Source organism: Pavona decussata, unplaced genomic scaffold, assembly GCF_977016875.1.
Source record: "Pavona decussata unplaced genomic scaffold, jaPavDecu1.1 SCAFFOLD_146, whole genome shotgun sequence".
NCBI classification, from domain to species: domain Eukaryota; kingdom Metazoa; phylum Cnidaria; class Anthozoa; order Scleractinia; family Agariciidae; genus Pavona; species Pavona decussata.
In genome coordinates, this window is record NW_028145559.1 from 425556 (window position 1) to 441269 (window position 15714).

Here is a 15714-nt window from a genome sequence, read left to right on the forward strand (position 1 = left end):
ATTACTAACCCCCAAACGTAAGAAATCTAACCGCAACAGATAAGAAAACTAACCCCCAAACTTAACATTTCCTAACCCCCAAACGTAAGAGTTCTAACCCTCAAACGTAAGAATTACTAACCCCCAAACGTAAGAATTAGTAACACCCAGAGGTAAGAAATGTTACCCCCAAACGTAATAAGTACTAGCCCAAAAACGCAAAAGAAATCTAACCCCCAGACATAAGAATTACTAACCCCCAAACGTAAGAAATCTAACCTCGAAACGTAAAGATTACTAACCCCCAAACAAAAGATTTACCAGCCACCAAACGTAAAACAAGTAACCCTCAAATGTAAGAATTACTAAATTTCAAACGTAAGAGATCTAATCCCCAAACGTAAAAATTACTAGTCCCCAAAACGTAAGAAATCTAACCCCAAAACGTAAGAATTACTAGCCCCCAAACGTAAGAAAACTAACTCTCAAACGTAAGAATTACTTACCTTAAAACGCAAGAAATCTAACCCCCAAACATATCAAATCTAACCCCCAAACTTAAGAATTACTAGCCAATAACGTAAAAAAAATAACCCCCAAACGTAAGAATTACTAACCCCCACAAGTAAGAAATCTAACCCGGAAAGAAAAAATTACTACCCCCAAAGGTAGAAATTACTAACCCCCAAACCCCCAAACGTAAGAATTACTAGCCCCCAAACGTAAGAGAACTAACGCCCAGACGTAAGAATTACTTACCAAAAACAGTAAGAAATCTAACCTCCAAGCGTAAAAATTACTAACCCACAAACGTAAGAATCTAACCCACAAGCGTAAGAATTACTAACCCCCCAACTTAAGAAATCTAACTCCCAAACGTAAGAATTACTAACCCCCAAACGTAAGATATCTAACCCCCAAATGTAAGAATTACTGACCCCCAAACGTAACAATTACTAACCCCCAAACGTAAGAAATCTGTTCCTTAAACGCAAAATATACTAGCCCATAAAGCTAAAAATTACTAACCCCAAAACGTAAGAAATCTAACACCCAAACGTAAGACTTACTAACCCCCACACGTAAAAAATCTAACCCCCAAATGTAAGAATAACTAACAACCAAACTTAAAAAATGTAACCCCCAAACTTAAGAATTACTAGCCACCAAACATAAAAAAATAACCCCCAAACGTAGGAATTACTTACCCCCAAATGTTAGAAATCTAACCCCCAAACGATATAATTACTAGCCCATAAAGGTAAAAATTACTAACTACCAAACGCAAGAAATTTAACCCCAAAACGTAAGAATTACTGGCCTCCAAACGTAAAAAATTTTACCCCAAAACGTAAGAATTACTAACCCCAAAAAGTAAGAAATCTAACCCCCAAACGTAAGAATTACTAGCCACGAAACGTAAAAAAAGTAACCCGAAACTTAAGAATTACTAACCACCAAATGCAAGAAATCTAACCCCAAACGTAAGAATTACTTGCCCCCAAAACGTAAGAAAACTCACCTCCAAACATAATAATTACTCACCCTAAAACGTAACAAATCTAACTCCCAAACGTAAGAATTGCTAGCCCCCAAACGTAAGAAATTTAACCCCCAAAAGTAACAATTACTAACCCCCAAACGTAAGAATTACTAGCCACAGAGCGTAAAAAAACTAACCCCCAAATGTAAGAATTACTTACCCCCAAACGTAAGAAATCTAACCCCCAAACGTAACAATTACTAACCCCGAAACGTAACAATTACTAACCCCCAAACGTAAGAAATCTAACCCCCAAACTTAAAAATTACTAGCCCCTCAAAGGGAAAAATTATTAACCCCCAAAGGTAAGAAAACTAACCCCCAAACGTAAGAATCACCAGCCCTTAAACGTAAAAAAACTAACCCCCAAAAGAAAGAATTACTAACCCCGAAACACAAGAAATATAACCCCCAAACGTAAGAATAACTAACCCTGAAACATAGGAATTACTAGCCTCAAAACGTAACAGATCTAACCCCCAAACGTAATAATAACTAACCCTCAAACGTAAGAAATCTAACCCCCAAACGTAAGAATTACTAACGCATAAACGTAAAAAAATCTAACCCCCAAACGTAATAATTACTAGCCCCCAAAGGTAAGAAAACTAACCTTCAAACGTAAGAATTACTAACCCCAAAACATAAGAAATCTAACCCCCAAACGTAACAATAACTAACCCTTTAAACTTAAGAAATCTAACCCCCAAACGTAAGAATTACTAACCCCAAAACGTCAAAAAAATATAACCCCAAAACGTAAGAATTTCTAGCCACCAAACATAAAAAAACTAACCCCCAAAGGTAAGAATTAATAACCCCAAAACGTAAGAAATCTAACCACAAAAGATAAGAAAACTAACCGCCAAATGTAAGAATTACTAACCTTCAAACGTAAAAAATCTAACCCCCAAACGTAACAATTACTAACCCCCTAACGTAAGAAATCTAATTCCCAAGCGTAAGAATTACTAACCCACAAACGTACAAAAATCTTACCTTCAAACGTAAGAATTACTTGCCACTAAACATTAAAAAACTGACTCTCAAACGTAAGAATTACTAACCCCCAAACGTAAGAAATCTAACCGCCGCAGATAAGAAAACTAACCCCCAAACGTAACATTTACTGACCCCAAACGTAAGAATTCTAACTCTCAAACGTAAGAATTACTAACCCCCAAACGTAAGAATTACTAACCCCTAAAGGTAAGAAATTTTACCCCCCAACGTAATAACTACTAGCCCCAAAACGCAAAAGAAATCTAACCCCGAAACATAAGAATTACTAACCCCCAAACGTAAGAAATCTAACCTCGAAACGTAAGGATTTCTAACCCCCAAACGAAAGAATTACCAGCCACCAAACGTAAAACAAGTAACCCTAAAATGTAAGAATTACTAACCTTCAAACGTAATAATCTAATCCCCAAACGTAAAAATTACTAGCCTCCAAAACGTAAGAAATTTAACCCCGAAACGTTAAAATTACTAGCCCCCAAACGTAAGAAAACTAACTCTCAAACGTAAGAATTACTTACCTTAAAACGCAAGAAATCTAACCCGCAAACGTATCAAATCTAACCCCCAAACTTAAGAATTACTAGCCACAAACGTAAAAAAAATAACCCCCAAACGTAAGAATTACTAACCCCCACACGTAAGAAATCTAACCCGGGAAGGAAAAATTACTACCCCGAAAGGAAGAAATTACTAACACAAAACCCCCAAACGTAAGAGAACTAACGCCCAAACGTAAGAATTACTTACCCAAAACAGTAAGAAATCTAACCTCCAAGCGTAAAAAACTTACTAACCCACAAACGTAAGAATCTAACCCACAAGCGTAAGAATTACTAACCCCCCAACTTAAGAAATCTAACCCCCAAACGTAAGAATTACTAGCCACCAAACGTAAAAAAACTAACTCCCAAACGTAAGAATTACTAACCCCCAAACGTAAGATATCTAACCCCCAAATGTAAGAATTACTGACCCCCAAACGTAACAATTACTAACTCCCAAACGTAAGAAATCTATTCCTTAAACGCAAAAATTACTAGCCCATAAAGCTAAAAGTTACTAACCCCAAAACGTAAGTAATGTAACCCCCAAATGTAGGAAAACTAACCCCCATACGTAAAAATTACTAACCCCAAAACGTAAGAAATCTAACACCCAAACGTAAGACTTATTAATCCCCAAACGTAAAAAATCTAACCCCTACCGGTAAGAATAACTAACACCCAAACGTAAAAAATCTAACTCCTAAACTTAAGGATTACTAGCCACCAAACATAATAAAATAACCCCCAAAAATAAGAATTACTTACACCCAATATAAAGAAATCTAACCCCCATATGTAAGAGTTACTAGCAACCAAACATAAAAAATCTAACCCCCAAACGTAAGAATTACTAGCCACCAAACATAAAAAAACTAACCCCCAAACGTAAGAATTACTAGCTCCCAAAGGTAAAAATTAGTAACCCCCAAACGTAAGAATTAGTAACCCCGAAACGTAAGAAATCTAACCCCCAAACGTAAGAAATCTAACCCCTAAACTGAAGAATTACTAGCCACGAAACGTAACAAAAATAACTTCCAAAAGTAAGAATTACTAACCCTCACACGTAAGAAATCTAACCCGGAAAGGAAAAATTACTACCCCCAAAGGTAAAAATTACTAACCCCCAAACGTAAGAATTACTAACCCTAAGACGTAAGAAATCTAACCATTAAACGTAAGAATTACTAACCCCCAAACGTAAGAATAACTAACCAACAAACGTAAAAAAATCTAACCCCCAAACGTAATAATTTCCACTAACCAAACATAAAAAAAACTAACCCCCAAACGTAAGAATTACTAACCCTCAAACGTAAGATATCTAACCCTAAAACGTAAAAATAACTAACCCCAAAACGCAAGAAATCTTACCCCTAAACGTAAGAATTACTAACCCCCAAACGTAAGAAATCTAACCCTTAAACGTAAAACTTACTAGCCCTTAAAGGTAAAAATTACTAACCCCTAAACGTAATAATTACTAACCTTGAAACGTAAGAAATTTAACCCCCAAACGTAAAAATTACTAGCCTCCAAAGGTAAAAATTGCTAACCTTCAAACGTAAGAAATCTAAACCTCAAACGTAAGAATTACTAGCCACCCAACGTAAGAAAACTAAACCTTAAACGTAAGAATTACTAGCCACCAAACGTAAAAAATTGACCCCCAAACGTAAGAACTACTAACCCCCAAACGTAAGAAATTTAACCCCAAAAGATAAGAAAACTAACCCCCAAACGTAGAATTACTAACCCCGAAACCTAAGAAATCTAACCCCTAAATGTAAGAATTACTAACCCCTAAACGTAAGAATTATTAACCCCCAAACGTAAGAAATCGAACCCCCAAACGTAAAAATTACTAGCTTCCAAAGGTAAAAATTACTAACCCCCAAACATAAGAAATCTAACCCCTAAACGTAGGAATTACTAGCCATCAAACGTTAGAAAACTAACCCCGAAACGTAAGAATTACTAACCCCAAAACTTAAGAAATCTAACCCCCAAACGTAAGAATTACTAACCCCCAAAGGTAAGAAATTTAACCCCCAAAGGTAAGAATTACTAGCCCCGAAACGTAAAAAGTACTAACCCCCAAACGTGAACAGTTGATAGTCTCGTGTACCATTTACATATTACTACCGATGGAATAGGTTTTACTGATAATTTTGTGAACGTTAAAGCGAAAATTTTCAACAACTAAACTGATTCTGTTTTTAAACTGTAGTCGCGGCAAGATTTGGGAGTCACTGTTGCAAAAAATGCCAAGGAGGGAAGGGGTGGGGAAAAGCAGTGACTTCATTTTGGAGGTACTGGACGAGGGACAAAATGGAACGTGTTTTGAAAAAACAGCACTCGTAACTTGTAGATGTGTATAAGCCTTATGGGTATGTGTGGCCCCCAAGGGTATGGCTTTTGAGCCCTTTTGCTGTGAAAATGGTTATTTTAACCATTTTGGTCTGAAAATGGGATGGATTTTACAGAAACGGGCAATCATTGTAGAAAACAGGTCTGAAAATGGGTATGAATTCTAGATGCCAGGGGTCCGTTTCTCGAAAGTCCCGGTAACTTATCGGGCCCGGTAAGTGGCCCGTTAAGTCCCCGATAAGTTTACGGGTGTTTCTCGAAACTCCCGTTATTTACGATCCCGGTAAATTTCCCGGTAACTTGCCCGGTAATTTACGGGAGGTCATGACCTCCCGTAAACTTACCGGGAAATCGCAAATGTTGCGACACTAAACAAAATGGCGGCCGGAGGCGGACTTTTTTGTTTAGTTAAAAGACCTCGGTCTTGTCAAAGACAGCTAATTCTGGCCGATATGGCTGACTGTGAAGTCATAGAAAGATTCAGGCTTTTGCGAGCGAGAATCGAGTGGCTCGTGAATGAACTTGGAGACGAATTGCGGAGAAATAAAGCGAGAAGGTGCCCGCTGGCACCGGAAGCAAACGTGAATACAGGCGTAGTACTATTATTGTTGTTGTTGCTGTAAGTGTTGTTTTAAATGTTTGAAAAGCGCTTAGGGTGTTTGCATATGGGCGCTATATAAATTTGAAATTATAACTATTTTATTGTTATAAATTATCAACCAACGGCGGAAGAAAAAATAAATATTTTGTCATGTAAACACGGCTCACTCGCCGCACATTATTACTTCGAAATGGCTTCCTTTTTAGCATAAAATGGGTTCCTGTCATGCAAAACAAATCCTACCGTAAGCAATATTGTTTGCTTTCTTGTAATGTGCAGAATTTTCATAAGAAAGAGGAAGTTAGAAATCTGATATGCTGCACTGAGATAAATGTAAACATAACCATTGATATAAACAGAGCGATGGCGATGAGAGTCGAATTGTGCGCCGGCCGTCCTCGAAATACACAAATGCAGTGTTTGCTGCATTAGCTAGAGGGATAAAGAATAAGAAGCTTACACACGATAGATAAACGAGAATAAAGAACTTAAAAATCGTTCCACTTTCGCAAAATAGGTTCAGTCGCATTTCAATTGATCGAGCCTTGTGGTATTATACAAAAGCCGATTTCGGATCGGTAAAAATAGTGCTTGATGTCTGCCGGCGAAGACGATCAAATCACGCCAGTTGAACTATAGCTATTCAATTTTAAAACTTGTATGAGATCCTTCCTTATTGCCAATATTCTCTATACTAAGGCTGCTAAAAGTAAATTTGTATCAGTACGAACTGTTGAAATAGAATAGGACATCACGCAGACACTGTTTCCCCGGCGATCGCCATAGCTTGCTTAGCTTCATCTCTTCTACAACTTTGAAGGAATTACATACTGATCCTGACTATTAGTGTAATGCTCACAACAAGAATTCATGATGATAACATTCATAATCCTTTTCAGGTTCTATTTCGCATCAGGGAGTTTCCTGAAAGTAATTGCCGATACCATGCATGATGCAAAATAGTGATCTCTCTTGGTTGCTACCCTTTGATAAAACGAAAAAGTTAAACTTAGAACGTATTGTATTGTCCTTCAAAAAGCATGAAGACAATCCTGTCTCATCCATAACCGTGCTTTTCCGCACAAATGAATCGAATGGATTAGTGTAGTCCTAATTCGTTCTCCTTGTCTTGCGAACGAGCGTGAAGCGCGCAAGAGCCTGGCAATGGCTTCTATTTTACCGGGCCCGGAAATTACCGGGAAAGTTTACGGGTGCTTCGAGAAACGCATTATCGGGCCCGGTAAAGTTTCCCGATAACGGCCCCGATAAGTTAACGGGCCCGGAAGTTACCGGGACTTTCGAGAAACGGGCCCCAGGCCCCAGTTTTTCAAAGAGCGGATAACTTTATCCACTGGATAAGTCACTATCCAGAGGAGCATATATTAATGTACTCCAACGAATGCTTTTGGCAAGGTTTCCACACAATTTCATTCTTAAATTTGACATATGCTTGTACTCTATTCACAAATCATAGGACTATAGGGAAAATCTTGCACACTTTCTCATTTCATGATCATCTGGCCCCAGTTGTTCAAAGGCTGGATAACTTTATCCGGTGGATAAGGCGCTTTTCAGGGTCTAAAAAATACTTCACGTTAAATGTTGTCCAAGGTTTTCGTACACTTCCAAACTATGCTGTGGTTAGAGCGTTCATATTCGCTTGTACAAGAGGAAATACTGAAATCTTTGCACATATTAAAACTGGCGGATAGTGACTTATCCACTGGATAAAGTTATCCGGCCTTTGAACTATCCAGTGGATAAAATTATCCGCTCTTTGAACAACTGGGACAGGTCTAAAAAAGTGAAGCAGAAAATGGTATATTTTGGTCTGGAATAAGGTGAGGGATTAGAGAACCAAGCCGCAACCCCCCCCCCCCTCCTCCCCCCCCCCCCCCCAAAAAAAAAAAAAAAAAAAAAATTCGAGGAGTTCCCTCCCCTCCCCCCTCATCTTTATCCTCGACATGATCATGAACTCCTTTTTGGTTCTAGTTTAAAAATAGTAAACTTTCTTGGTAGTCTTTTGATTACATATTGGTAATACATTAGTGGAACTATTGCGTAAATCATTTCCACTTGTGTAATTTATTAATTAGTGTAATAGGTTTTCAATTGAGTGTTGTAAAGCCAAAACCAAAGTAATTTCGCTGGCCAATCACCAAAGATGTAAACAGCACAATCAGCCAATCAGAACTCGAAGCAAGTACATGTAATATGCGTCAAGCGCGGGAAAACGCGTGCTATCAAGCGCGATTGGTTTTGGTCCTGCTGTTGATTGGTTGAGAAAATGGCGCGAGCTTTGATAACCAATCATATAGTCTAGAACTGTGAAAAGCAAAACCAAAGCAAACGCGAAATTACTTACGACACTCGATTGAAAACCGCTCTAAATTAAGGAGTGCATTTGCAAACTCCTCACGTGGTAGAAAATGGTATTAAAAGATTGAACCTTGCACCGCTTAGCGTGTTTTATTCAATTTTTCAGAAAGTGCGTAAAATTAGTAAAGAAACTACATGATGCTTTAGGCACAAAATATGGGAGAACATCCAAGCGAGTTTACTATAAGCAAACATGACGTAGCGGTTACCAGCAACTTATGCGTTGAGGGCGTACGTATGCGCGCTCGATAGTTGACTTGGCATGTCCTAATCCTTAGCGCATACCTACAATTGAAAAATGCGTTGAAATGCGTTGAAATCAAATGGCTATTAATCAGCAACTATATCGAACATCCTAAAGAAGACTTCGACCCCTGAAATCATCCCTTCCCCTGAAGAGTTAGTGGGAATGTTCTTTAGGTTGATAGACCCACCAGATTCCCAGAATGGCTTTGCAGTTTTACCATACATCAAAGGCGTTACTGAAACACTTACAAGAATTCTTAACAAGAACGGTATCCGAGCCACCACCAGACCGGTCAAGACCCTGCAACAGGAATTTGTGTCTCCTAAATCTAGACCCCCAACAGATCGGGAAACGAACGTTGTCTATAAAATCCCCTGTGCGGACTGCACATGGAGTTACATTGGAGAAACGAGCAGATGTTTACACACTAGAAAAAAGGAACATATTCGAAACACCAAAGTTTTTAAAAGTGGTTCCAATGTTGCCAGCCATGCGTGGCTCGAAGGCCATACTATTGATTTTGAGAATGCACGTATCATCGACAGAGGCAATTCACGCGTAAGAAAAACGCTGGAGTCTTGGCACACAGCGATAACTAGCCAGGCAGACAATAATGCTAAACATTTGCCAAGACAATACTCAATTTTATTGTAACTTTATTCATGTCATCAATATTTTTTCTTCACACTAGTATTTCCCTTGTATTATTGTATTTATTCATATTTTTCGTTATTTTTTCTCACCTCTCTGTATATATATTTCTGCCTTCGCTTTGAACATCTCACTTTTTAAAGATTGCTGACTGGCAATCGAAAGCTTAGTGTTTTTATAAACTTTTAACCAGAGAAAGTGTTTAGAAAAAAAAAAAATTAATTATACCTGGCTACTTATCGATTTTTAAACAGCTGTAATATCGCAGGAAACTTGGATTTATCATTGAAGGGTCGCATTTCTCAAAATTCAATGGAACAAAATACATTAATTGGAGGGAAAATGGGAGCAACATGCTCTTTTAAGAGAAAACGACCGGTCATTACTCCTTCATGATATTGAGCCTCAAACCAAACCGTAATGTCGTATATGTGCGTGCTCTTACGGCGTAAAAAAATAATCATGCCGGCGCAATGCAATAGGCCATTTCCAAGTTATTTTGAGCCTCATTATGAAAGCGAGGCTTCGTGTAAAGTTTTTATTATGAAAATTAGTTTTTATTCCTATGCAAAAAAAAAACTAATTGTCAATGAAAAGCTTTGCACTTTGCCTCGCCTTTGCAATGAGGTTCAAAAAAACTCTGAAATGGAAATAGTATCCCTCGAATAGAGCATCTGCATATTTTTAGTCCGTGATAATGAGATTGCTTGGGATCATTAACTACTATCACATTGGTCATGAAAATTAATTACTCGCTCACCCTTGAATGCAATGAAGAATCCAGAAGAGGTTCTTCCTTCACCCTGTTAGTTTTCAAATCTCAGCCATTCTATGCATTCCTCACCCCCCCCCCCCCCGCCCCACCCAACTCATCTCCTCCCCCACCCCTTTCCGCTTGTTAAGAGCACTGTGGGTTCCCCACTACATTGAGGTTTTGTGTTTAGGATGGAAGCTATCAAGTTGAATTTCATCTTGGATCTGGGGAAGGCATTGTGCAGTTAATCATGTCTAAGAAAAGAATATGAGGTCTATAGCAAAATAAAAAACGAGAACAATATCTTTGTCAATATGGTCCAAACAAGCTACTACATTGGACACAAACCGTGTTAAAGTCACAGCTGAATGTTGTTGTAGAATCTGATCGATTGAGTTCCAACATTGAAGGGGATGCAGGAGAAACCGGACCAGTAGTCACGAAACGTCCAAGGATTTAGTTCAATTAAGGTTTATTTTTCTTTCAGGAATTTCCAACAGTTAAAAACATGACATCGGTAAGCTTTGCACGAAAAAGACTGAGGGAAATTCTTTCACACTACTTTCGCAGACTTAATTTTGCCAAAATGGTAGACCAAAACCCTTGAAAAACATTCTACTTTAGTAGAAACAGAGGCCGACGACATGTCACCTCTTGTCATAACATGATAGAGTTTACTTTGATGGAGCAACCACTGAATACCTCAAACAAAATCTGTCCTGCAAACACTGTTTAATTTTTGTTTAATCTTAGCTCGAATGACTGAAACGTCAACACACTGATCCTTACTTCATCCCGCGTTTCGGCTGCAAACTGAAAATTCACACTCAAGTCAAGTGTTACACTCTTATGCTGTAACTTAAACACGATAAAAACCTGACTACGAATCGATTCATGGCTGGCTTGTTTGTTTACTATTTTTTTTGCGCAGCAGACTTACAAAGTGCAAAAGGTAACTATAACGACCGTTATAACCTCAACTAACTAATCCCTACTGTTATTACAAGATCCACTCTTGTGGACAATGAAACTTGACACATGCCGGCTTATTAGCTATTACCATTGCAACTAAATTACGCTACTTTTTCTCGACAATCTTGGTTACGCCTCAAAACGTATGCGCTGATCTAAGCACTAAAATGATCAGCTAGGTCTGAATTCCACTGGGCAGCCATTTTGGAATAAGATAGGGATAGGTCAGGTCACCTCTCTCTTTCCGCTCTTCATTCTTTGCTTGCATACGAGGCTGAACATAATATGTGAGGTGACTATAGGAACTGTTCACGAGTCTCGCCGCCTTGAGATCCTCAAGATTCTTCCCGTATTCGAACAAAGAGTCGAATCGATACAATCCCAGTTTGTTGGTAAAACTCGCTTCGATCTGTAAAATTATAAAAGCCAAACCATTTGATTATAACTGACGGATTAACTGCAAAGAGCCGTGAAAATTACGGGTAATTAAAACTAAAACACGAAAATATTAATTGGTAAAGAAATTCTTAGTCTTAAATTCACCAAGAGTTGAAGAAGACCTAATATAATCAGAAAGGGAATTCCAGAGATTTTAAAGGGGCACTGTTACGGAGATTTTGAACCTAAAAACCTCTTTTCTAACATGAAATTGCTCTCACAGCATTGGGAAGAAAACATGAAATAACTTCTCCGAAATAATAATAATATAATCAACTTTTGGCAGTTTTTCCAAAATAGTCAGAAGGAACTTGAAAAAACTGGCCAATTTTTTCAAATTGCAATCCATTTCCATCCTAGCCATCCACAGTCAAACATAATTGATACTAGTTTCTGTGCACTAGTAAGGTTGTTGTTAACAAAACCGAACCATTATTTTACAATAACTGTCCAAATTCACGCGCGCTTATTGGCTCGTAGGTATTGTTTATAAGAGTACAGACAATAAAAATGACGTCAGATGTAACGCGCGCGCTTTCTCAACGAAAAAATAACCAATTTTGCTCGTACTTTTTGCATGTTATTGTAAAAAAAATCGACGGCAGTTTTCTGTGGTCTATACTTTTATAGACCATAAAATGACGCCATAAAATGTCCAAAACTTGACAGTGAAACCACTCGCCTGTGGCTCGTGGTTCCACTTGAGTTTTGAACATTTTTTGACGTCATTTTATGGTCTATTTAACAATTATTCCACGAGCGCGCGTTGGGTATGAGATGATAGATAGACAACGAGGCGCGTAGCGTCGAGTTGGCTGTGATCATCTCATATCCAACGCGCGCTCGTGGAATAATTGTCAAGAGACTATGAGGTAAGAGCGCGAATCCCTGTGCCACATGATAAATATTTTCAATCTTTTTTTAGTTCGCGCCATGCAATTTTGGGAAATTATAATCCGCCATTGAGTTTAAAATTAAATGACGTCACTCTAACTGACCAATAAGATGTCGACATTAAAATAGCAACGCAAACAAAAATAGATTGAAAAAAATTTTCATAGGAAGAGGGGCATATATGGGGGATTCGCTCTCTTACCTCATAGTCTCTTGCGCAAAATGCTATCCAGTCTTCAGGTAAACAATGAAATCACACTTACAGCAGAAGTCTTCCCATTTGGCAGCTGCAAAAGAGAAAACTTGTCATCATGTACCACATTGGTATCATCGTAGAGCTTGGTTGGTAGGTTTGGCGTGTATTGAGCATAGTCTGTTAAAGGGTAGTTGACTGCAGCATGTTGAATGCTCACATGTGAGATGATGCGGGTTACAATATCACAGAGTTCGTCTTTTTTTGAATGCTCGCCGGCAATCCTTGAATCTATTAAAGTTAAGGATGGTTCAATGTTTCAGTATTCTGTACTGAGAATAATTTTATTTGAACAGTTAATTAGACTGTGACGTGATATATCTTATTACTCCCCAAGTATCTTGTTTGTTTTTGTTGTTGTTTTTTTATATTTTGGTCTAACAACCCCTGATTATTACAATTCGATGGCCCAACGAAGTAAAGTCATGTTACAATTTAATCAACAGTTCTGTAGTGACCTAAACCACTAAAGAAAAAAAATTGTAAACCAGCATTAAAAAAATATATATATAAATCAATCAATCGATCAATCAATCAATCAATCAATAGAAGAACCCGGAACATTTCAGGGAAAGAGTATATTCTTTTCGCTAATTCTGCATAATGATGCTCAGTCTATTTCAAGGCGGCAGTGCATTCAAAAAGCAAATGTGCATGCGTCATAAACCGGTAATTAAATTCAAGTGTTAGGAATTCCGTAGGACAACGTTGTAGTTAAGGAAACAAAAACAGAAAACAACAACAATTTGATCAATAAAAACACATGGGTGATTTTATACTTACTCTTCCAATACCTCTGCCGTTAGTGGACAAGTTATCGAGGTACCTTTGAAGTTCGTGATCTTTTATTACGTCTTCATCGTCGTGATAATACCTTAAATAATAGTTTACACAACACAGTGAAACAGTTCAATCGACGATTCTCTCCAAGAATTTTCGGAGACAATGAATGATTAGACTCAGAGCGAAGTTTATAATAAGCTTACAATAAAAAAAAAACGATAAAATGCCAGTAACATAGAAATAGGAATAAAAGCATCACATAATTTTGTAAAAACTTGATTAACCAGACTCATGAGCGTGAAATATAAATGATAATTCAAAAGCACCGTGTCATGATTTTTATCCATGCATATTTACTAAACTTAAATTTACTTAGCTAGTACCTTGCTCATATATGACTTGTACACTCCAATGACATGAAATCAAGTGAATTTTGTTCAAAACAGGGTGCCCCCCAAAACTCGTTTTGGCAAACTTCAAAAAGTTGGCAAACTCGTACCTTCACACGTCAAACTCGCGTCTAATCACAACACGTTAAATTTGCAACATGGTCGACGTAGTGCAGTGGCACTCGCGAAGAGTTGCCGCTTGTGTCTTGGTCCGATTGTATGTTAATCGCCGAAGAAGAAACAGAAAGCGCTGGAAAAATAGAAAGGTTTGAACGAAACCTTATATCAGTAGAAATCCCACCCTTGGAGCGTCAAATACGAGTTTACCGACACGAAAAAATTGGTGAAAAAGTTGGCGAGAATAGAGGCTAGTTCTATTTGTCGCCGACAGTTTGTCAACGTGTTTGCCGACTGTTTTTGTGCCGTTAACACACACCAATTTGAGTTTGCCAACACAAGTTTGTCAACTTTAGTTTGCCGTGTGAAGGCCGCTTAAGACACGAGGAAAGAACTTAAAATAGTCCGCCCAACTTTTTCCAAGCTTGGGCCTGTTTACAAGGAGGGAGCCCTAGTGCTATCTGCCTTGTAAACAGGTCGCGTAAAAAAGGAAGAAATGTATTCATGAGTGCTAAGGCACCCTAGGACAACCTCTTGCTAGGATTTCCCTTCCCCCTTGTAAACAAGCTCTCTGTTTCCATTCCGTAGCCAAAAACATTAATGATCCGTTTTCAAGAAAATTTGGAGATTATTTTTCGATTGCTAACAAAAGTGAGCAAAGGCAGGTAATGTTATATTTCTGTAGGTATATGTTTAATTTTACTACGTATTAATATGTTAATACCTTCCCCTCCCTATTATGTTTTCCTTTTACCTTTAAACCTTCATATTTAATGTACTAATTTCTCCAAACATCAAGAAACTGAATTTAGGAAGGAAGGAAGGAAGGAAGGAAGGAAGGAAGGAAGGAAGGAAGGAAATTTATTTGTTCTGTCGCGTATTTACATGTTCTGTGAAATGTCTTGAAATGTCCTAATCTAGTGATCGAAATCTTCTTACTTTAATTATCTCAGCCCTCGGCAATTGATCAACAACAACAACAACAACAGCAAGACTTTATTACCACGTTTAAAAGTTATTCATACATTTAGTTTAAAAGATTTTGAAATGTTAAGGGCTTACCAGCCCCCTGAAATAACTAAGAAGCTAAAAATGACAGGGAGCTGGTTTAAATAATGTAAATTAAATATTTACAACGGAGGTAGAACAGTTAAACAAAAAACACTTTCTAGCAAAGCCAAACACACACACACAAACACCAATAACAATATTTAGAGCAAGACAACTTGTCTGTGTCTGTTGCCGATAATCGATCATACTTACAAGTCCACGTAGTCCTTCACTATCTGTTCAATGACTTCTAAGATTTCCTTGCCGTCATCCCGGTAAGGAAAGTATGGCAGAAGATCACTGTCATCAACTCCACGCTTCTGTTGAAGCAAAAACAAAGTTAAGAGATTACTGACATATATTCTATATCAATTTTTTCGCCTGCTTAAAGGGCCAGTGTCACCTGTTTTAGTATTACTGTGAATGGCCACAAAACATACTTCAATCGATGGAATCGTTCAAATAACGGTTCGTTCTTGTTAACAACAACCATTCTAGTGCACAGAAACTAGTTTAAGTTTAATATGTTTAACTGTAGATGGCTAGGATGGAAATGGATTACAACTTGAAAATTTTTCTTGGATTAATCTTGAAATATCTTCTTGTGTATTTTAGAGAAGTCGCGAAAAACTAATTATGGTCAGTTCTTCCTTGGAGAAATCCCTCAATATTTTCTTCCTGGTGTTTTAAGAGCAATTTCATGTTAGTAAAGAGGTATTTCGTCAA

At 37.8% G+C, this 15714-nt stretch overlaps 1 pseudogene across 1 annotated transcript in view; it reads right to left on the reverse strand.

Annotated features, from left to right (window-relative positions):
* Nucleotides 1-10547: 10547 nt before the first annotated feature.
* Nucleotides 10548-15714, reverse strand: part of LOC146466287 (allene oxide synthase-lipoxygenase protein-like) — a 38702-nt pseudogene continuing 33535 nt past the window's right edge. Inside the window, exons 9-12 of the transcript XR_014868070.1 lie at nt 15202-15308; nt 13433-13523; nt 12660-12880; nt 10548-11473 (exon numbers count right to left, since the gene is read on the reverse strand). The product of XR_014868070.1 is annotated as an allene oxide synthase-lipoxygenase protein-like (transcript). The remainder of the gene's footprint in view (nt 11474-12659; nt 12881-13432; nt 13524-15201; nt 15309-15714) is intronic.